The sequence below is a fragment of the Nothobranchius furzeri genome, chromosome 6 (genome assembly GCF_043380555.1).
Source record: "Nothobranchius furzeri strain GRZ-AD chromosome 6, NfurGRZ-RIMD1, whole genome shotgun sequence".
Classification (NCBI taxonomy): Eukaryota; Metazoa; Chordata; class Actinopteri; order Cyprinodontiformes; family Nothobranchiidae; genus Nothobranchius; species Nothobranchius furzeri.
This window is the reverse complement of record NC_091746.1, coordinates 22,075,322-22,098,043: the sequence shown is the minus strand read 5'-3', so window position 1 is coordinate 22,098,043 and position 22,722 is coordinate 22,075,322. Positions and strand designations below refer to the sequence as shown.

The following is a 22,722-nucleotide window of genomic DNA, read 5'->3' as shown; positions in this document are numbered from 1 at the left end:
CTTCAGACATCTCATCTGCCTTAGCTAGCTTCTCGCTGAGCTCCACGTTTGTCTTGTTCAGATCGATTGTTAGTTTTTTCATGTTTCCGCTCATCACACTAATCTGATCTTTGGTTTCTTTCAGCTCTTTTTCACAGAGCAGACGACGCTGGCTTTCTTTGCTGAGACTCTTTTCTAGATTTTCACAAACCAGTTTCTTTTCTTTGAGCTGGTGTTTGAAATAGTTTTGCTCTCCTAGACGTTTTGTCTCTGCAAGTCTTTGGTCTCTCTTGACTTTATCCAGCATCTCTCTTAAGTCACTGTTCTGTCTCTTCAGGTCTCTGACCTCCTTCAGGTTTTCGTTCACCGTGACTATATGCTGGGAGTTCTTCAGGTCTTGCTCATAGCTGAGTCTGAGCTGGCGTTCCTGGTTTAAATTGTCCTGCAGATTTTCACAGAGCAAGTCTTTTTGTTCAAGCTGCTGTTTGAAACTCACCTGCTTATCGTCAAGTTTCTTTTCAGTCTTGATTCGGTCTGCATTTTCATTACTCAGCTGCTTTTCCAGATCCATAATCATAGTTTCCAAACCTGTTCTTGGTATTCCAGAAAACCTAGAGCCCTCTTCTGTTTCTCCTTTAAGATCAGAGCAGATCTGATTTAAATCCTCGTTTACGTTCTTCTGCTCCTGTAATTTCATGTCCAGCGTCACAAACTTGTTCTGCTGACAATCCATCCACTTGTCTAATTCTTCAGTCTGTTCTATAAATGATAGGTAGCAAGCTTCTGCTGCCACTCTTTTGTCATTTTCCTGTTTCAGAAGTTCCTGAAGAGGAATCTTTGGCTCAGCAGAAATAGTGGATTGGTTTTCGGTTTCCTTAAACTCAGGAGTCTCCATTTCTTGTTTAAGGGTCACCTGCTGTTCACAGTCCATATCAAAGTCAATTATTTCATCATAATCGACTTCCACCTGTTGTACAACCATTTCGTACCACGAGAGCTCAGATTTACTTGAAATCTTGTGGTTTGACATGTGGTTGCTAATGGTAGGGTAAGCCATGACAGAGCGATGTGCTAGTCAGCCGACGTCAGTCACTACTGAAATGAGAGTGTGCTCTGAGCAGAGTTCTCTTGCCTTTATGATGTCATCAGCTTGCCTGTACCCTTTATGTTTGCCCTTTTTTTGTTGTTGTCCCGTTGCCTAGAAACCATGGCAGATTCCACAACAAATGAATTCCAAAATGTTCAAAATGTAATAAATACATAAAACATTATGTAATATGTATCTACATAAATATGTGATCTGACAATGAAATTATGAAAAAACTTAATTTTATGTTTTATGCAAAATATTATGAATTTTGTTTCATTCTATTAAAATTTGTGTATATATATATATATTTATATATTTATATATATTAAAATATATTATATATATATATGTATATATATACACATTTACATATATGTCCATATGTATGTATGTATGTGTTAATAAATAAATATATATACACACACACACACACACACACACACACACACACACACACACACATATATATATATATATATATATATATATATATATATATATATATATATATATATATACACACACACATTTACATATGTGTCTATATGTATGTATGTATTAATAGATAATTACATATAAACATATATATATATATATATATATATATATATATATATATATATATATATATATATATGTATGTATGTATATATATGTATATATATGTATGTATTTATGTATGTATATATATGTATATATATGTATGTATTTATATACAGTCCCCTGCATCACTGTGAGTCAGAAGGTCATTAGAGACCCTAAAGCTTGGTTTATGCTTGACGCATTCACTTTCTGCTTGGTGATGCGGCTCGCGGATGGAACTCGCTTCACAACTCGCAGCGTTTATGTTTCGTGCGGCTTGTCTCTGCGGTGAACCAATATTCTCCCAAACTGAACGGGGCAGCATGGAGCTCTACGGCATGCACCCAACACTACACCATAGTAGAAGTAGAAAATACTGTTTACAACATGGCATTTCAGCATTTTTAACAGCATTCTCGTCTTTTCTGACAGTGCGAGCTATTTCTCTCCAAGAATTATTAACAACATGTTGATCACGGTGATCCCTGAGAGCTGAATCATACAAATGTCTGTATTTACGAACCTCTGCCATACTAGTTCTTGCCGGTCCGCCATGTTTTTCCGCGTCCGTCCGTCCGCGTGGTTAGAAATTTTCCGAGGTGCGCATTGCGGAAATTCTGGGCCGTGCGGAGACGCAGTGGAGGGGCATGGTTGTTAAAATGACGCAAAATGACGCAACTTTTCCGCGCGGAGCCGTGCGGACCTCGCGGACGCGTCAAGCATAAACCAACCTTAAGAAGAGCTTTTTCAGTAGAATGAGCTCTATGAAAACCTGACTGGAAGCTATCATGGATGTTATGTTCATCAAGAGCAGCTGTGAGTTGTTTAGCCACAACCTTTTTCAAGATCTTGGAGATGAACGGAAGTTTAGAGATGGGTCTGAATCTGCTATGAAGAGAGGCGTCAAGACTCGGTTTTTTAAGATGCAGGTGGATTTCAGCGTTCTCAAATTATGCAGGGACCTGACCAGAGACCAGAGAAGCATTAATTATTGCGAGCACGCTGGGACCGATGGACTAAAAAGCACTTTGAAACAAAGATGAGGGTAAGATGTGGAGGGGGCATGCAGAGGCCTTCATAGAGTTAACTAGTTTGGTTAACTAAGGCAAAGAAACAGGAGCAAAGCTATCTAGGATGATGGGCCTGGTTGGAGTCGGGAGAGGCTGAAGGAGAGATGCTAGATCTAACCTTACTGACTTTGTCCACAAAGAAAGAAAGAAAGTTCTCACAGTCTGTAACAGAGTGGATGGAGGCTGTAGGAGAGGCAGGAGAGACGATGCTGTTGATGGTGTTAAACAGCACCTTGGGGTTCCCTTTGCTCTGGGACACCAGGTTGTAGAAATAGGAAACCCTTGCGTCTCTGACTGCAGAGTTAAAGGATGTCAGAAGATCCTTTAGGTGCAGCAGATGGACGTGGAGATGGGTTTCCTTGCACAAGCACTCAATTTTCCTGCATTGGTGCTTCAGGCTGTGAAGGCTGTCATTAAACCAGGGAGTAGGGTTCACTGCAGGAACTGATCTGGTTCTGACAGGACAGATGTTGTCCAGAATGGAGAGGCAGTGCTCGTTAAACTGAGAAGTTAAGGAATCTGGGTCGTTATCAGAAGAACAGGGTGGATCAAAAGCAGCAGAAAAATTGCTAGCTGTGCTCTCATTAAGAAAACGAGAACTAACCATACGGCGAGCAGGAGGTGGGGACGCAGAAACTGACAAGTTAAAGAAAATGCAATGGTGATCTGAAATATAAACGTCCTCAGGACAAACACTGTCAGCATTTAGACTCTGGGTAAAAACAAGGTCTAGAGTGTGCCCCCTGGTGTGTGTGGGGCCAGAAACATGCTGGGTAAAGCTGAAGGAGTCCATAAGGCTGGAGAAATTCATGGCAAAGTGATCAGAGGGATCATCATCGTGGATGTTAAAGTCACCCACAATCACCAGTCTGGACAGTTTCACAGTGGAGGATAGAAAGCCACTAAACTCCTGAAGGAAAGAACTGTTTGGACCAGGTGGACGATAGATCACAGCACAGTAGAACGGGTCCTTACGCCCGACTTTAATCAGCTGCATTTCAAAGGAAGCAAAGTGACCAGAGGTTGTAGAGCTACATGGAAGATGGTCTCTGAAAATAACAGCTAGGCCTCCACCACGACCAGAACCCTGGGGCTGGCTAAGAAAAGAATAACCACTCAGGCAGAGTTCAATCAGACCAGAATAATCAGATGCTTGCTGCCAAACTTCAGTCAGAAACAGAAAATCCAGGTTTTTAGAGAGAATTAGATCATTGAGCAGGAAGGTCTTATTGTTAACAGAGCGGGTATTTAATAGAGCCATGCTGAGTGAGGTGGAGGAATCAGAAACTACAGAAACAGCTGGGGTTAGTGGACGTAAATTAGCAGGGTTAGATCCACGGTGTTTATAAAAACCACTTATGGAGGGAACAGGAGGAGAAACCACTGAGGAATGAAGATAAACTGACCTTAAAAAACTTGGACCGAGAAACCGCACTGCAACGCGGCCTGGCGGGAATGCGGAAATGGCGCTAAAGTCGCCAAACAAAGGAAGAGAAGCTAGAAGATCACGCCGATGTTTACTAGATACACCACGCTTTAACAGAAGTCTTATTCTCACCTGGATTCCTGCTCGTTTACCTCTTTTCCTCCGGCGTTTTCCCGGGACCAGATAAACATAGTTGGAGGCGTGCAGGTTGGGATTGTTGTTTGGCTCCGGGCCAGTAAAAGATGTCGAGCAGATCAATTCCTAAAAAAGAGAAAGTATTATACATTAAACAATTATCTAATTAAATGAATGGCCAAAGTTCCTTAAAGGGTTCATATTACTATCCTAAAAACTTAGATCATGTTGTGGTTGCCATAAGGTTTAGTTATTTTGTTTAGATCTTAAAGCTGCTTTACCAAATCTGCAAAACAAGCTAGCTTTTAAACAAAACACGGTGACAAAACTCTCAACTTTCCCGTCGGCTATCACCCCTATAGACCACGTCCCCCTGGTATGGGAACCCCATTGCCACAGTAAACGAGATAGCGCTAAACACCAGTCGCCATTTTCTAGGTCCAAACTTCTTCTGTTGTCCGTGACTTCAAATGGCGTTTTTCTGTTTGGGACTCTGGTAGTTTATCCTAAAGTAGAAGTGGTAGCAGCCGGCTGTTTCTCCTCTGATATTATTGAGTGGAGAACCTCTCACACCAGCGGAGTTCTGTCAGCTAAAGGTCCAAGCCGAAGTGTAGCGGTTCAGTGAGACAGACAACTGGATGCTCCAATCGGTATCTTTAGTGGGCCACAGGTGTTTTCCCAAGGTGTGAATGCCACAAGACGTCTGAATCGTCTTACTCCTGCAAAGTTAAAATGGGCTGACTGTTTTTAACAAGTAGATTAGTCTGGATTGTCTTAAGAGAACAAACCTGTCCATGCCTGAACGTTAAACCAGCAGTGAAGGATCCGTTAACCTGAGGGACATTTTATTTGAACAAATACACTTAAAAATAACATTATTTCAACCTTCTCAACATTTAAAAAAAGATGAGTGGATTTATGCACAAATGTCAAGAGTAAAAATTAGAGTTTGCCTTAATCAAGGATGAGTCTCAAGGTTATGACGACTATGAAAACACACTGCAGTAGTTTATTGTTTGTGTTTCTGCCAATTTTGTTTTTATTTTTGGTCACCTGTGCTTACTGTTTTTCATTTTTATCATTTTTTAGTCTCCATTTGTCTTTTTCCCCCATTTTTATTATGATCCTTTTTAAAATAATTTTTATTGTTCTTCAGTAAGTGTCTGGTAGCTTTTTTCATCAGAAACGCAACGTAAAAAATAATTTCTTCTTCTAGGCAGATTAAGCAAAGGGAAAAACATTATAGGTGTGGAATGCTGAAAACATTTAAAAATATTATTTTGGATTATAAGCAGTCACTCAGAGTTTTTCCAAGCAGGCTGAACATGAAAATGGTCTCCTACACCTATCTCCTGCATTAGCTTCTGATAGAAAATAGATGATAAAATTCTAGGATTAGAAAAGCCTGACAGATCTACGTCACACTGTCACTTACAGTTTTCTTCAGTTGCTTTGGTGCATTCCTCACAACAGAATTAAACTTTGCACAACAGTTTGTTCAACCTCCACCACATGTAGTCGTTTTGGCACAACCTAGTGGCGGTTTCATGTCCTTTGGACATGAAGCAGTTGAGTAAGTACAAATATCTAAAGAATGGTCACTTTTGACTTGCTATTCATCACTATCTCCTTGCTTTTATCATGAATGTCACAATTATTTATACTTGTATCGGCTGAATAGTCATTGTCCTGACAACTAATAGTCTTCATTTCATTGCTTGTGTCATTGCTCTCTAAATTGTTGAACATCTTGTCAAACAAATTGTACACCCATTTTGAAAACCCTATTTTTAAGGAGTTTCCATGGAAATCTCCATAAATTACTTTTCTCAGGTGAACCTTATTTCACACTAATGAAAACTGGTGTGTGTCTCGGTGACAATCATACAATGTATGTAGTGGTTTGAGATAATATTAGCTTCCATCACTCTGCTGTAGTCAGGCAGTGGTTTGCAGCACACGACAGGATGCTTATGGGGTTTCTTCCTCCTTACACTCCACTCCTAAATCCAATTGAGGAGTTTTTCTCTTCCTGGAGGTGGAAGGTATATGACAGGCATCCACATACCCAAATGACCCTGCTAGCAGCTATGGATGCGGCTTGTGATGACATCACAGCAGAGTCCTGCAGAGGGCGGGTTCGACACTCCAGAAGATACTTTCCCCGATGCATCGATAGAGCTGACATCCCTGTGATGTTGATAAAAACATGTGGGCAGACAGACGGGAGCGTCTAGATATCAGTGATTAATATGCAGCAGTCTGTTCAGTTTTTTCTGTTTCATAACTACTGCAGTAAGGTTTACTGTCTAAGTGAGTTTATGTTTGCTGTAAAATGTTTGTTTTACTGTATTTCCCCAGTTGCACAACGCTGTGAACAGTTTCAATTAAATATTATTAAGAGTGCATATGAAGTGTCTTGATTTTCCTTTACAATTTATGGTTTTCAACACGCCACGCATGCTGTCCAGACTTGACATGTCATTGGGAAGCACCGACAAAGAAATCCGTTACAACGAGAACGTGTTCAAACCATTTGATTTTGTGACCAAAGGTGCCGGTGTAATCACTTGTAATTGTGACAGCCTTGACACTTTGATATAAGTATTTGCTTTTGATGAATATATTATCTGTTTTGATTAAGGGACTTGCTTTTGAAGCATTGACTACTTATTTTGAGCAACTGACTTTTCTTTTTGATGAAGTGACTCACTTTTGCAAGTTATCCACCGTGTGTTGCAGTTTGCACTAATTGTTTTGAGAAGAGCCTTAGTAGTGCTGCAGAGATCAATTCTGTTGTGAGAAATGCACCAAAGCAACTGAGAAAAACTGTAACAGTCCTGGACTCACCCATCTTGGTCTCATGACAGCGAAGGCTGCTGGTGGTTTAGCATCTGGGAAACAGCAGAGAATGTCTCAGCTAGCAGAAGCTAACTATTAGCATTAGCAACTCCACCTTATGGCAGAACTCCTCCAGGCTTGTGTTATTTGTGGAAATAAAACATAAACTTTGCAAAGAAAATGGAGTATTTAGTAGAGTCATGTTGCTTGTATCCAATCCGAGGCGAGATGATCAAATCCTATCGTGTGAAGCTTCTTTCTCCTCCAGCTGGCTTGTACTTCCTGATTCAGATGCATTTCCGCTTTTTCCCTTATAGAATGACTTAAGGCATTCATTTCTACTAGAGACCACTGCAAATGTGTTGATTAAACAAGTGTTTAACACCTTTAATGTAAGATTATCAGATTCTCCTGATCCTGACTCGAAGCGGTAAGTTCCATCTCCAGGATGGTAAAAAAAAAAAAAAAAAAAAAAGATTTCTGATTCAGATCCCTGTTGGCTGAATTTCTGTTATTTCCTCACTCAAAGGTTGTGGAAGTCATCAGCAGCTCAAGGCCACCCCGCATCACCAGCCAATCCCTTTGCAGCAAGATAATCGTGGTGCGGAGCAAAACGTCTCTTTAATGTCTGACAGGGGCCGAGTTTAATTTTACTTTATAATTCCAGTAATTAACCGACAATAGGTCCCTGCGTTTGAGCCAGTCATTTAAAGGTGCAGCTGAACACAACCAAAGCACGCTGCGGTGTGAAAAAAAAATCAAGTGGAGGTTTCTGCAACATGTGAAAGACAACAAATGGTTATTGGGTTCGGCTTTGGTTTGTGTCTATCGTTACCTTCAAATAAAACTGTCCCTAAAGGAGACCAAGGAGAGAACACAAGCATCTTTGCTTGGAGATTCCTCGATGATGACTCCACTTTCTACATCATTTCCATCAAATCATCAGTACTCCCACCCCCACCCTCGATATTTCACTTGATACTCTTGTTCAGCTTCATAGCTTCATTCACATTGTCCTTCATCCCCCTGTTGTTGCGTCACTTTAAAATTCAAAGAGCAGCTCAATTTTCCAACATCTCTTCTGTCTGGTTCCCAGGCTCGCAGAGAAATTTCATCCCTCTGGGAGTTAATGATGGATAGAAGGATGCACTTGGCACATGCTGGTCTTTAATTCCACTTTAGAGGGATTTTAAACAAGTCAAACATACTAAACATATAATTCAATAATTTCGGAGTACATTTACGGTAATACTTTTTAGATAAACAACACCATTGTGCAAAATGATTAAGGAAAATGTCTGTTTTTTGTTTGTTGAAGCAACGCTTCTTGCCAATAAATATCAAACCACTGGAAAGTATTTTTTTTTTTGTTTAAAGAAGCCATGTTGTGGGTCAAGCAGCAGACTTGAGAAGGACCTGAGCTGATTCCTTATTGACTCTTTTTATGATTCTGGTTCTTGGTACCACTTGTCTGGTCTGGGGTGGTGTCAGACTGTTGCATCGTGTTTGGTTCTTCCACGTGCTCCGCTGTGTCCTCAGTAAGCTCAAAGGCATAGTATGCAACATTTTCATATTTCTAAATTATTTTCTTGAGCCAGTACAACGAATCTTTACAGGGTTAATGTAATGCCACTCAGACCTCCAACACCCTCTGTGGCCTGAATATTGCACATGAAACATCAGAGTGTCGGTCCGGTCCCTTTCACGAGGTGGAGCTGACACACCTGGTACTGGAGTCTGCTTCCAGCCTGTTTCCTGCATGTTTTAGATCATGAACAAAGCTGATTTGTTTTATTTAGCGATGAATCACTCATGTAGAAATTAATGAAGGCTGAGGAGACATTTCAGCTGTTAGATTAAGGTTTTAAAAGACAAACGCCCAACGAGGAGATTAGGTAAATTTTTGGTTTCACTAAAAGAACGCTAGGAGGTGCTGACAACAAACAAAATGTGCCTGGTGTCCCTTTAATGAGCTGGTTTGAGTTGAATTAGATGAAGCAGTTTTGTGCATGGCGAAGTAAAAATCAAAGGACTGAACACACGTCCTTGAGGAGCTCCTGTGTTTGTTCTGATATGCACGACAACGCCCTGCCTCACACACTCCTCCTGTTGACTTCCTGACCCAAAATAAATAAATAAATAAAATCCCGAATTCCAATAAAAAATGCGTCTGAACAAAAAGAGCTTTGCTAAAAGCTGAAGTGAGATGACTAATGTGCCCTGTGACTTGCTGAGGTTGCAGTTGTTTTTTTAGAGAATTTAAGATCAGATTTTTTTTTTATTTGATGGACGCTCATGGATTAGATAATGTTTACTAGCAATGAAATTCTCACAAAATCTTGATATGAAAAGGAAAATATAAAAGAAATTGGTTGAATACAATATATTAGCTCATCATCGTTGGGAATATCTACAACAAACAAACAAATCAAAAATGTTTTTCTTTCTTCAAATCCCCAAAAGGCTTTACATAAGCAGTGTAATGTTGATGTTCTGAATTTACATAAAGACTAGTTTTTAATGGGTTTTTGTCATGCATAGATCTAAAAGTATCCTGCTGGGTATCCTGTATTATTTGTCTCGTGAGTCTCATCACTGCATCAGCATGTGGGCGTTGTTTACACGGCCCTCACCATGCTGTCATGCTTCAGTGGATTCATTGGACCATCAGCAAAGCAAGCATCAACCTTAACTTTTTACAGTAGCAATACATAAACTTTTTGTTGGGATTGCTCATTTTAAAGACGTGTTTTCAGTCTGTGAAATTGCCTGAATCATTTTGTGTCATTTGCAGGAAAAGCATGGATTAAACTGTCAGCATGAACAGCACACCAGGTACCAAACTAAAAGGGAAAATACTAGAAAGTAACTACAAAAATACAGAGGTTTAGGAACATGACCTCCAGCTTTTGACAGAAACCTTGTTACCAACAGGCCAATGCTGAGTGTCCTGCTAAGTCAAAAGTGGAAGTATGATTAGTTTCATTGGTCACGTCTCATGCAGGAAAAGGTGAGTTTTAAAGCTCCATCGGGAACCTGAGAGTTTGTGGAGCGTGTGCAGTATCTGACTTCACCTTCCTTCAGCACCTTTAATTGTTAATCTTTTTAAGCTTCTTCATGTTATTTTCATCTCTTCTTTGTCCCAGACTGCTACACCGCACAAGATCACTCTGTAATCGGGTCATTCCAGGAATCCATCACCTGCATTTATGCCCAAATGTTCCTTGTTTCAAGCTAGAGAAGTACACAAGAATTTGGGAGGCGACAGTGGCAGAAGAGTAAAGTACACATCCTGTAACTGGAAGGCTGCAGGTTTGTGCTCCACTCAGCCTTTTGAAGTAATTGTGTCCTTGAGCAAGATGCATCACTCTCATTAGCTGTGTCTCCGCTAAAGGAATTCTGGGAAACTTTTAGGAAATTCAACCCTTTCAGGACTTTGCTAAGATGTCAGCATACTGGGATTGCTTCGACATTGAGTGATATCACTGATCAGCGCCATGGACATTAATAACATTGAACGTTTCATTCTGTTGAACTTAATCGAGTCAGAGGACCAGGAGAGCAAACACGTGCCGCTGAATGACCAGAAGAAGCGTTGTTTTTCCACGGTGCTTTGTGAGAAAACAAAGCCCCGTGAATGTCATCATTTTGGTGGATTTTTGCAGCATTTTTTGGCGTTGGGAGTTAAGTTACGACAATTTTAAAGCAGTGTGGAAACTGTTCATTTCTCCTTCCATTCCGCTTCAAACTCTTCCAATTTTACAAATGTGGTTTGACGTCTGCCGATGCTGTTCCCTATTTAGTTAACAACCAATCAGCATGAGTTAACCAGAAGTTTCGCTTAGCGACTCTAACGGGCTAGTTCAGAATACAGGGTGGTTCCTGAAAATGGCCCGGGGCTCCTGTTGGTGTGCCCGTCGGCGGCTGTGGCTAGATTATGGCTCTTCAACACTGTTGTGTTGTAAAGTGCCTTGGGGGGTAGTAGGACTCTAGAAAGTACTACAGAAATACAAGCCCCACAGAACTACAATTGATTCTGGAAAAATTAGAGTATAGTGCTAAAGTCTGTTTATTTCAGTTCTTTAACTTAGACTGAGAGACCATCTAAAGGTTCAAGAACCCTTTGCAGGTGTTTAGATTAGGTCTGAATTGTCCTTGTGTGTGTGTGTGTGTGTGTGTGTGTGTGTGTGTGTGTGTGTGTGTGTGTGTGTGTGTGTGTGTGTGTGTGTGTGTGTGTGTGTGCATGATTGTTTGAGACTGTGTGGCTCTGCGCTGAGATGCACTGCATACCTGTCCAGGGTGTACCCCACATGAAGACAGGCACCAGCCCCCCAGGATGCTGCGACATGTGGGTGTAGAAAATGGATGGATAATCTCTTATATATTAGTTTCACCTTTAGGTTGAATTACTGAAATACGTGAACTTTTGCACCATAAATCCATTTTTTCTTCATGTGAGGGAGTCCAGTAGACGTTTAAAGGGGTTCGATTCAGGGGTTCGATTCCTGGTCGGGTCATACCAAAGACTTTGAAAAAATGGGACTCAATGCCTCCCTGCTTGACACTCAGCATTAAGGGGTTGGATTGGGGGGTTAAACCACCAAATAGTTCCCGAGCGCGGCTGTGTCTGCAGCTCACCGCTCCCCCAGGGGATGGGTCAAATGCGGAGAACAAATTTTGCACACACACCTGTGTGTGTGACAACTAATGGGACTTTAACTTTAAATAGTGTTTAGGTGTTTTAAACTGGTGTCTGTTACAAGTTTTTTTTTACATTTAAAGCCCAATTAATTTTATAGTCACTTTTGACAATTTAAATATAATTAAAACAATTTTTATCCACTGGTGAGTCATATCTACTAAACAGAGCAACGCTGACAACTGCTGACGTCAACCAGGAACTGCAGTATTCTTAAAACGTGAACTCTGGGGTAGAGCGTGTTCAGGTGAGATGATTCTGATTTTGACGCTGAACACAAATAGAATAGTGAGTTTTTTTTATTAATATCTCTTTAATGCAGCAGGTTCTTGCACATCTCACGTCCGCAACCATTCCTTTATGTCATTTGTAGCAGCAGTTACATTTCTTCACCTGCACTTCTCACCTCTTTGCTGCTCTTCTGGTTCAAATCACATCCTGATGTCTTTGCTTAAGATCCGATAAAAACACTCCAACAGGTCAGGACTCTTGCTGATTGCAGTTATAGGTTGTTTATTTCACAATCTTTGTTGGGTTTTCTTTGTTCTGCTGAACAAAAGCTTCTTTTATTGATAGTTTGATCACTTTTAGCCTTCTTATCTTATAGGGACCACTGGTCCAGATAGTGTGTAGACAGCCATGCAGTTTCCCTAGAGTCTATAGACTAACTTACATTTTGATGCCTCCTTTCCCACCGTTAAAAACACATTTCTGTTTAGATTAAGATACCCTTTATAACAAATGGCTGCATATTGATTTAGCATTCAAACACAAAGATAGCAATTCACAGCCACACGGGACCCATTTAAAACTGTTTTTGGTTATCGTATGTTAGATTTCTCACTCAAATTAATTTGTTTGAATTAGTTTAAAAGATTAGGCGAATTAAACAGTTTTTAATGGTTAAATGCTGATTTTTAAACGAATTGGTTTATTTACATGAGTTTATTTTTTTTAATTATTCAAAGATGACAGCATTTGAATTTGTTTTTATTCAAATGAACTCACAAGCTGAGCCGAAGGGAACGGCCTTCAAAAGTTTGTAAGCATGCATTGATAGAAATCTTGTAATATTAGATGTTTGCCTGGAATGTTTTTCATGTTTTTCTCAATCTTTTAGAACATGTGTGTGTGCAACACATCAGGATTCAAAGACTGCACAGTTGCATGAGTCCTGGACTTTGACCACAGGGGCTGGAGTGGCCCTCCTGGATTTCTACATGACTAACAGATGTTACTGGCAGCACAAACCTCCGCATCCACAGAAATCACACAGAACAAACCCCCGAGCCTTTTTAGAAGCCTGGATGCGTTTGTGGGGATTATGCTTTTGATTCTGTTTATCTGATTCAGCCTGCTGAGAGCTGCAGCCCACAGAGAAACTGTTCAGACCTCCACCTGATTCCTTCATCACATCGCTCTAAAACATTCTGCATTTGTTTTGGTGAAGTTATTATTGAAGCTTATTAACTGAAAAGTTCCCTTTGACTGGTGAGAGAACAGAACTGCCCTTGATGAGACAGAAAGGAAAAATATTCAATTCAGAAGCACCGGAGCTCAGAGTTAAATCAAGTTCACATGTTTAAGGGCACTGGCCGGAGGTTTAAAATACCCTTTCACAATAAATCCAATCCAATCCAATTTTATTTATAAAGCGCATTCACAAGGCATTACAACCAAACAAGGCACTGTACACTAAAAATGTTGGTTAATTAAACCGGCGTTATACAAACATGTCGAACACAGATAAAAGATAAAAAGGAAATACAACAAAATTCCCAAAACTAACAGCTAAAAATCAATAAGACACAGGGTGAATAAAAAATTAGAAAAACATTTAAAAAAAGAACCTCAATAGTATGGAAGTTGATATTGTAAAGTCCATTTTTAAACAGTGCAGATGTCAGTGAGGTCCATAATTATGTGGTATAAGCTAGGTTGAAGTAGTGAGTTTTCAAGCGTGATTTAAAAATGCTAGCTGTTGGTGCTAGCCTCACTAGCAGTGGTAATGCGTTCCACAGCTTCAGTGCACAGACAGAGAAAGCCCTTTCTCCACTGCTTAAATAAAAAAAAACTACAGGAAAAGCTTTTAAAATGAAATAGAAGTGGTAACTGAATTGTTTAGTTCTGTTTTTCAGCTTTGGGACAGACATTTTCAGAGATCAGGTCTGATTTTGTGACCTATACTTATGCCTGTTTTTGCTTTTTAATTAGGCATTACAATCTCAAGTGATTTTTTTCTTGAAGAGACACATTTAGAAAAAATAAAATAAAACATATATTTTACAAGGGGCTTCACAGTGGTGCAGTGGTTAGTGCTACTTCCTTGGAGCAAGGGTACCCGGGGTTCACATCTGCATGATTTGTTTGTCGCTGCTGCCTCTTGGCCAGAGCATCGCTGTAAATGAGAATAAATTCTCAATCGACTCATCTAGTTAAATAAAGGTTAAGTAAAATAAATAAAGTTCTCCCTGTGCATGAGGGAATTCTCTCTGGGTTCTGTCTATGGTAGGGTAGGGTGTCCCTCGCCTGCTACACACACACACACACACACACACACACACACACACACACACACACACACACACACACACACACGCACACACACGTAACCCTGAATGGATGGATCTCATTTACAAGCTGTTTTATAGATTATTCTCTGTTGAGATTACCAATAAATTCCAGTTTTCTTCTCAGATTAAAATTGTGTTTTGGTTTGTAAAAGCTTTTATTTTGGTAAAAAAAAGACCTAGGCCTAGATGTAAAACCTGCATAATTAGCAAGAGTTTTAGTTCAGTTTAGTTGTTTGGTTTCAGTATTTTATTATATTTCTGCATCGAATCTACTGATATCAGATTACATCATTCAAGCTGTCATCCCAATCTTTTCTCCACATGGTTTGGTGTGACTTGTTCATCCGTTTCTCAGTGTTTTATTTTGAAATATTTTACCGGAAGTTGTCTGGTGCATTCGGTAACATTAAGTTGAGCTCAGAGCGCCGAGCACCGGAGCTTCAGATGCTTTCAGTCCGACTTTAGTCTGCAGCCGGGACCTGGGTCAATTTAGAAAAGAAGATTTCTGTAAATGAAAATAACAAAACCTGGAAAAAAAAAGTGAAATTTGGACTTTTTGTCTGATTGGACCAGAAATATCCTACAAACTTCTGAGATTTTTACTTCATCTTTCTTTTTTCCTGTCTCGATCCTGGACGCGGTGATGGTCCTGGCGCTGCGCTCCGGATCCCAGGATTAGCCCTGCTGTGATGGGCCGGTCCGGGAGGTGAGCAGCGGGCAGAGTGGGTCCGCCAGGTGAACGCACAGGTAAATAAAATCACGATCAAAGCTGTTTCAATTCATTTATGAATGGCTTAATTTAAATTAGTGTTGGATGTCTGATTAAATGTTTTTAGAGTTCCTGACGTGAGAATTCAGGAGTTGAAGGTTCGTGGTTGATTCATTATAAATTAATATTTGTTCAACGTTTAAATCTCATGTTTTCCATTTTTGTGTGAAGGTTAGCTAAAACACAATGAAATCGGATCATATTTAAGCGTTTCATCACGTGACGTGAGAGAAACACATTTTCCGACCAAGACATGTGTGATAGGATCTGTGTGCAGGTGGTCAGCTGATTTTGGTCGGTTAAGGTGTTCAGAGCTCACAACCTCCCATAGAACCCCTATCCAGCATGTTTTAGTTGTTTGCATCGCAGACTCCTGATGCAGTGGTTAAATGACCTTTTCAGCAGATCCCCAGGCTCTGCTGAAGCCTGCTGAGATACAAGCAGAGATACATTAAAGGAGTGTTAGACCTTTATTTAGATCAAATACATAAAGAAAACATATCTAAATTATGAAAACGTTCAAAGTGGTTTCAGTATGAAAAAAGTAATTAGAGCTCATTAATTAAAACAATATAAAAGTGCACATATGACTCTGACTATACAGTAAAATTACTAGATGTACTAGATTTGAGATGAACCCAAACAGAAGTAATTCCAGCATTTTGGGCCTTTATTGTGAAACTGTTATTGGTTTGTATTCATAAAGCACTTTACAACAGAAGACATAAAACACACAACAAAAGCGTATGTCACCGGATCAACCACAATCGGTAGAAAACAATAAATTAAAGGGTTACAATACGGAAAAATAAATTACAAGCAAGCAGACTCCAAACAGATTAAATCCAAATCTTCTGATTTGTCCAACGCTAAAGAGAAGAGACTTTTACGTAAATTACTTTTAAATCTGTGCACATCAGAGATGAGTGTGTTCTCAGAAAGGCTGATTTGTAGGCTGGTCTGCCGGACTCGTCCTCAGTCTATTCTACACAGAGGACTTCCCGTAAGGCTTGTCTGACCAGGTGGCTGGACTGGGCTTTTGTCTTAAAGGTGCAATGTGTAGCAGTGACATCCTCTGGACAAATTATGCAACTGCAGTCCATTTTCCTGAGCAATAAAATCAGTTTCATGGCTGTTGCCGGTTACAGTTGTTTGCTGTCTGGTTGTTAAATTGCAAGTAACTTGAGATATTTTTAGAGTTGACCATCTGCTTCTAATTCATCATTAGCTTTGTTAGCTCAGTGTTAGCCTTTAGCCTTCTTTACACGATATTAGAGTAAAATGAAAAGATGCCGTGGCTCCTTAGGGGTACGAGAAGTGACTTCTGGGTCGCTCCTGTCTGCTGGCTTCATTTCTTTAAACAACTCTGGAGCTTCTAGCCTGCCGGTGTTGAATTACAAATGCTTGTGATGCTGCGTTAGCTCTCTGCAGATTCAGCAAACTCACTAACTCCGAGTGTAACCCGTATACGTCCTTCTATTTTTCTAAAAGGTAATAACTGACAACCCCGCAGCCAGCTGAGATTGAAATCAGCCTCATTATAACCTTCCTTCCAACATGATAGAGGCATTTGACAGTTTTGTGATTATTTCACAGTATAATTCTTACAAATTGCACCTTTAAATTATATTAAAAATGAAATTTTGTGCAACAGAATCTTGTGTCATTCGTTCTTGTCGGGATTTTTAATCCTGCCATTTGAAACCAGCAATTGTTCTGTTCTGATTTGGGTTCTGTGTGGTTTTTCTTACAAATCAACCCTCCGTTCCTCCTTCAGTCCTCTTTGTGTTCATCAGTTTATTTATTTATTTATTTACTCTTCAATAACGTTAGCTGTTCTGCTTCGAGGCTCATTGTCCACCCCCCCAAACATCAGACCACTCTTTGTAATGGTACGGTGGCCGTGGGATTTGATTTATCAGGTCAGGATGGTCCAATACGCATGCTGGGAACATTTGTGAAGGACAGGTATTGATTCAAAGACTCAGTTCTACAAACATGAAAGAAGTGAAATAAGATAATGACTTTTTTTTCCCATTAAGTTCTTCCAATTGACCCGAAAGCTCAAGGCCTCATTGGCCAAAGTTTCTCAATCGATAAACAAAGACAGCAGTTTGTTTGTGAATTAAAGATTTCTCCGTGTTCTTCAGTTTTGATCTGTAACTATTTGACAAAATGCCTGCATGAATCCTACGAAACACATTTCAAGAGAGATTTCTGTGGTGCGATTTCATTTTATACTTGATGGAATTCCAGATGGATTGTGAGAGATTAGTGTGTCTCTCTGACTTGTTCAGCGATCAAGTGATGGAATGTATTTCTAGAAACAGTCTGAGGTCAAATGTGCTGTTGGCTGGAGTTTTTTGTTCTTGGTATTTTTTATGTTTGTGAATGACATAGATGTTCTTGGGGTCACCTCTAAACATTGTTGTCTCAGTTATTCCATTCAACCATCAGATGGTAGATTGGAGTTGGGAATGAGCTTCTGGTCCAGGTTGAGTTCAAATATCTTGGGTGATGGGAACGCTGCATCAATTCGTGGAAAAGCGGTCGCTTTACCGATCGATCTACGTTCCAGTCCTCACTCAATGATCATGAGATGTGGGAAATGACTGAAGAAGGAAATCATAAATACAGCTGCTGAAATGGGATTCCTCACAGGATGGCTGGACTCTCCCTCAGGGATAGGGTGAGGAGCCATTAGACTCACTGCTCCTCATCAAAAGGAGTCAGTTCAGGAGGTTTGGGTATCTGGTACGGATGCTGTCTGGATGCCTTTCTTGGGAAGTGTTTAAGCCATGTCCTGCTTGGGAAATACCTCAGAGCAGACCAAAGACTGACTGGAAAGATTACATCTTACATTTGGAGGAGTTGGAGGAGAATCTGGGAAGAGGGAGGTCTGAGGATCTCTATGTAAGTGGTCTGATCCCAGATAGGTAGCAGGGGGTGGGTGGATGGAATTAACGTATTATTTAAGGTAAAAGGCTTGATCGTTTTTGTTTACATTTTCCTGTCTGATTGGAAAAAAGTCCTGCACATTCTGTTAATGTTGATGGTAAACCTTCTTGAGCTTGATTTTTAACAGATAAATAAAAATAAAATAAACACAAAAATAAACAATCAATGGTGAACAAGAGCCAGGAGGAATTGGTTTACCCCTAGTCACGCGGTTGTTAACTTCTTTGCACCACAGATGCAATACTTTGTACCATGCATTGCTTCTAAATGCTTTCATAACATATTGTTCTTTTTGTTTGTGTTTTTGTTTTCATTTTGTTGGCGAATAATAGAACACCAAAGGCTCAGCAGGCTTTATGTTTCACCAAGGCACCAAATAAAAATTGGGTAACACATTTTAGCCTTTAAACAAATACTTCGATTTTACACAAGATATCAAAGCTCCACGAGGTTTTGTTTTGTGTTCATAAAGCCTGATTTTCCTGTCTGACAGTTTTTTTCAAGGAGGGTTCCTCATTTTTAGAGCTCTGCGAGCAGTCGATAAGGAGAATAAAAGCAGGCGTGCTGAGTGTGTGGCCAGTCAACAGATATTTTTCATGACTTCCTGAAATACGTACAGTTCATTTTCATGTCTTCAAAACCAGTCTGAGTACAGGGCAGTACTTCGGCTGAGTACCACATAAAACTGAAATAATATAAACAAGTTGAGTTTGTCTTCTCATGCACTCAACAACAGAAGCAACACTGGTTAGGGTCACACCTGGATTAAGCTGCACACTCTCACAATTTCAGTGAAAGCAAAATGCTCAAGAGCCCTTCACACAGAACAAAGACAACACCACAATATTAAAAGTAGACGCAATGAGGATGGTCTTAGCAGGGTCACCGTGTGGTTATCAGGAACATATTAGAAACAGAGTGGGCTCTCAATGAGAAGTGATGGGGCAATCCCAGTTCGGTACAGAAATTAGTTCAAAGTTCTTGTTTTTTTGTAAAGGTTCCAGATCCTGTTATTTTAAAGAGCAAGTTGCTTCAAATCAACATTTTTTTGCCGATAAACTATATAAATGAGTGTCTGATCGTGCTGTAGACAAATGTAGTCAATAATTTGGCATTTTAGTGCATCTTAGTTAAAATTTAAACATTCTGCCTAAAACTGTCAGCGATGCACCGTCTTCAGGTAAAAACTCTGCACTACGTTTGAATTTAAATCTGACATCGCTATTGGCTAAGAGGTACACTATGATGTTAGATGGTAGATTATGATGTCACAATGTCGTGAGTGTGTGTATTTGTTAGCAGCTCTGCCCTGTCTGTCTGCTAGGCAACAGCATTTGTTGCATTTTTCAAACAGGAAGTGGGAGTTGAGTAATAATCTGGTAGGGGGTGACTTGCTCTTTCAGTCGTTGAGAAAAAAGGTAGGCACAGAATATGACAGACAGACAGACGGACGGACGGACGGACGGACGGACGGACGGACGGACGGACGGACGGACGGATAGATAGATAGATAGATAGATAGATAGATAGATAGATAGATAGATAGATAGATAGATAGATAGATAGATAGATAGATAGATAGATAGATAGATAGATAGATAGATAGATTCTTTTTAATGTCACGTCTGTGCAACAGGAATGAAATTTCATTGCAGACGCTCAATGCAGAAAGAGCAAACTAGTATGTTTATCTATATTTATTTATTAATACATACATACATACATACATATAGACATATATGTAAATGTGTGTGTATATATATATATATATATATATATATATATACACACATTTTAATAGAATCAAACAAAATTAATAATATTTTGCATAAAACATAAAATAAAGTTTTTTCATAATTTCATTGTCAGATCACATATTTATGTAGATAAATAAATAAAACATTATGTAATATGTATTACATTTTGAACATTTTGGAATTCATTTGTTGTGGAATCTGCCATGGTTGCTGGGCAACGGGACAACAACAAAAAAAGGGCAAACATAAAGGGTACAGGCAAGCTGATGACATCATAAAGGCAAGAGAACTCTGCTCAGAGCACACTCTCATTTCAGTAGTGACTGACGTCGGCTGACTAGCACATCGCTCTGTCATGGCTTACCCTACCATTAGCAACCACATGTCAAACCACAAGATTTCAAGTAAATCTGAGCTCTCGTGGTACGAAATGGTTGTACAACAGGTGGAAGTCGATTATGATGAAATAATTGACTTTGATATGGACTGTGAACAGCAGGTGACCCTTAAACAAGAAATGGAGACTCCTGAGTTTAAGGAAACCGAAAACCAATCCACTATTTCTGCTGAGCCAAAGATTCCTCTTCAGGAACTTCTGAAACAGGAAAATGACAAAAGAGTGGCAGCAGAAGCTTGCTACCTATCATTTATAGAACAGACTGAAGAATTAGACAAGTGGATGGATTGTCAGCAGAACAAGTTTGTGACGCTGGACATGAAATTACAGGAGCAGAAGAACGTAAACGAGGATTTAAATCAGATCTGCTCTGATCTTAAAGGAGAAACAGAAGAGGGCTCTAGGTTTTCTGGAATACCAAGAACAGGTTTGGAAACTATGATTATGGATCTGGAAAAGCAGCTGAGTAATGAAAACGCAGACCGAATCAAGACTGAAAAGAAACTTGACGATAAGCAGGTGAGTTTCAAACAGCAGCTTGAACAAAAAGACTTGCTCTGTGAAAATCTGCAGGACAATTTAAACCAGGAACGCCAGCTCAGACTCAGCTATGAGCAAGACCTGAAGAACTCCCAGCATATAGTCACGGTGAACGAAAACCTGAAGGAGGTCAGAGACCTGAAGAGACAGAACAGTGACTTAAGAGAGATGCTGGATAAAGTCAAGAGAGACCAAAGACTTGCAGAGACAAAACGTCTAGGAGAGCAAAACTATTTCAAACACCAGCTCAAAGAAAAGAAACTGGTTTGTGAAAATCTAGAAAAGAGTCTCAGCAAAGAAAGCCAGCGTCGTCTGCTCTGTGAAAAAGAGCTGAAAGAAACCAAAGATCAGATTAGTGTGATGAGCGGAAACATGAAAAAACTAACAATCGATCTGAACAAGACAAACGTGGAGCTCAGCGAGAAGCTAGCTAAGGCAGATGAGATGTCTGAAGAGCTGGAGAGCTGTAAACAGCAGCTCCAGCAGAAAACTTCTGTCTGCGAAGAGCTTCGAGAGAGTCTGACCAAAGAACGACAGCTTAGACTTAATAATGAAGCTGAACTGATGGAAAACAAAGTGAAGCTCGTTGAGATTTCTCAGCTGAAGCAGGAAAAAGACCAGTTGCAGCAGAGAAACATCTATCTCTGTGTCACGATGTACCAACTGAGCTGCGGAAGAAATGAGGAAGTAGAGAAATTTAAAACACAGCTGACACAAACTTGTGAAATACTCCAAAACAATCTCTCTGAAGAGAGAAAGCTCAGACTGAGTTATGAGGCGGAGCTGGATAAAAACAGAGCTATAATAAGTGAAAATTCTCACCTCAAAAACGAAATCATCGATTTAAAGCAGAGAAACGCGGATCTCTGCCTGGTGATAGAGAAGGAGAGCTTCAGGAAAATTGAACTGGAGAAGACATTTGTTATGGAGTTGGACAGCTTGAAGACACAGCTTACAGAAAAGACTTCAGTCTGCGAACAACTACGAACCAGAAGAGACGAGGAACTGGAGAACTTTAAAACACAGCTGACAGAAATTTCTGAAGAACTCCAAAACACTCTCTCTGAAGAGAAAAAGCTCAGACTGAGTTATGAGGCGGAGCTGGATAAAAACAGAGCTATAATAAGTGAAAATTCTCACCTCAAAAACGAAATCATCGATTTAAAGCAGAGAAACTCGGATCTCTGCCTGGTGATCGACCAGCAGAACGTTCAAAGAGCCGAATCAGACAGGAAGCTAGCTCAGGAGCTGCAGAGCGTCGAGCAGCAGCTGCAACGTAAAACTTCTGTCTGCGAAGAGCTTCGAGAGAGTCTGACCAAAGAACGACAGCTTAGACTTAATAATGAAGCTGAACTGATGGAAAACAAAGTGAAACTCGTTGAGATTTCTCAGCTGAAGCAGGAAAAAGACCAGTTGCAGCAGAGAAACATCTATCTCTGTGTCACGATGTACCAACTGAGCTGCGGAAGAAATGAGGAAGTAGAGAAATTTAAAACACAGCTGACACAAACTTGTGAAATACTCCAAAACACTCTCACTGAAGAGAGAAAGCTCAGACTGAGTTATGAGGCGGAGCTGGATAAAAACAGAGCTATAAGTAGTGAGAATTGTCACCTCAAAAACGAAATCATCGATTTAAAGCAGAGAAACTCGGATCTCTGCCTGGTGATCGACCAGCAGAACGTTCAAAGAGCCGAATCAGACAGGAAGCTAGCTCAGGAGCTGCAGAGCGTCGAGCAGCAGCTGCAACATAAAACTTCTCTTTGTGAAAACCTGAAAGACGGTTTCTCCAACAGACTTACCCTCATGCATGAACTGTATGAGAAACTGGAGTCAAAAACGAGTCTCTGTGATAAACTGGAGAAGCAGTTTATAGCAGAGCAACAGCGGAGACTCGGTCTGCAGT

General features: G+C 40.1%; 1 protein-coding gene and 1 long non-coding RNA gene across 4 annotated transcripts in view; one reads left to right on the top strand and one right to left on the bottom strand.

Annotated features, from left to right (window-relative positions):
- Window positions 1-22,722, top strand: part of gcgrb (glucagon receptor b) — a 117,656-nt gene that overhangs the window by 495 nt on the left and 94,439 nt on the right. The window contains exons 1-2 of one of the 3 annotated variants that reach the window (XM_070552000.1): window positions 10,351-10,435; window positions 15,069-15,142. The gene's annotated coding sequence lies outside the window, so the exon portion shown is untranslated. Of the gene's footprint in view, window positions 1-10,350; window positions 10,436-14,921; window positions 15,143-22,722 lie in introns of those variants that run through there. The other 2 variants (XM_054744014.2, XM_070551999.1) reach the window with 2 other exon arrangements.
- Window positions 14,131-15,016, bottom strand: LOC139070264 (uncharacterized). The gene is made up of 3 exons (XR_011520799.1): window positions 14,984-15,016; window positions 14,774-14,874; window positions 14,131-14,220 (listed from the first exon to the last, which is right to left on the bottom strand). It is a non-coding gene; the product is annotated as an uncharacterized lncRNA (long non-coding RNA).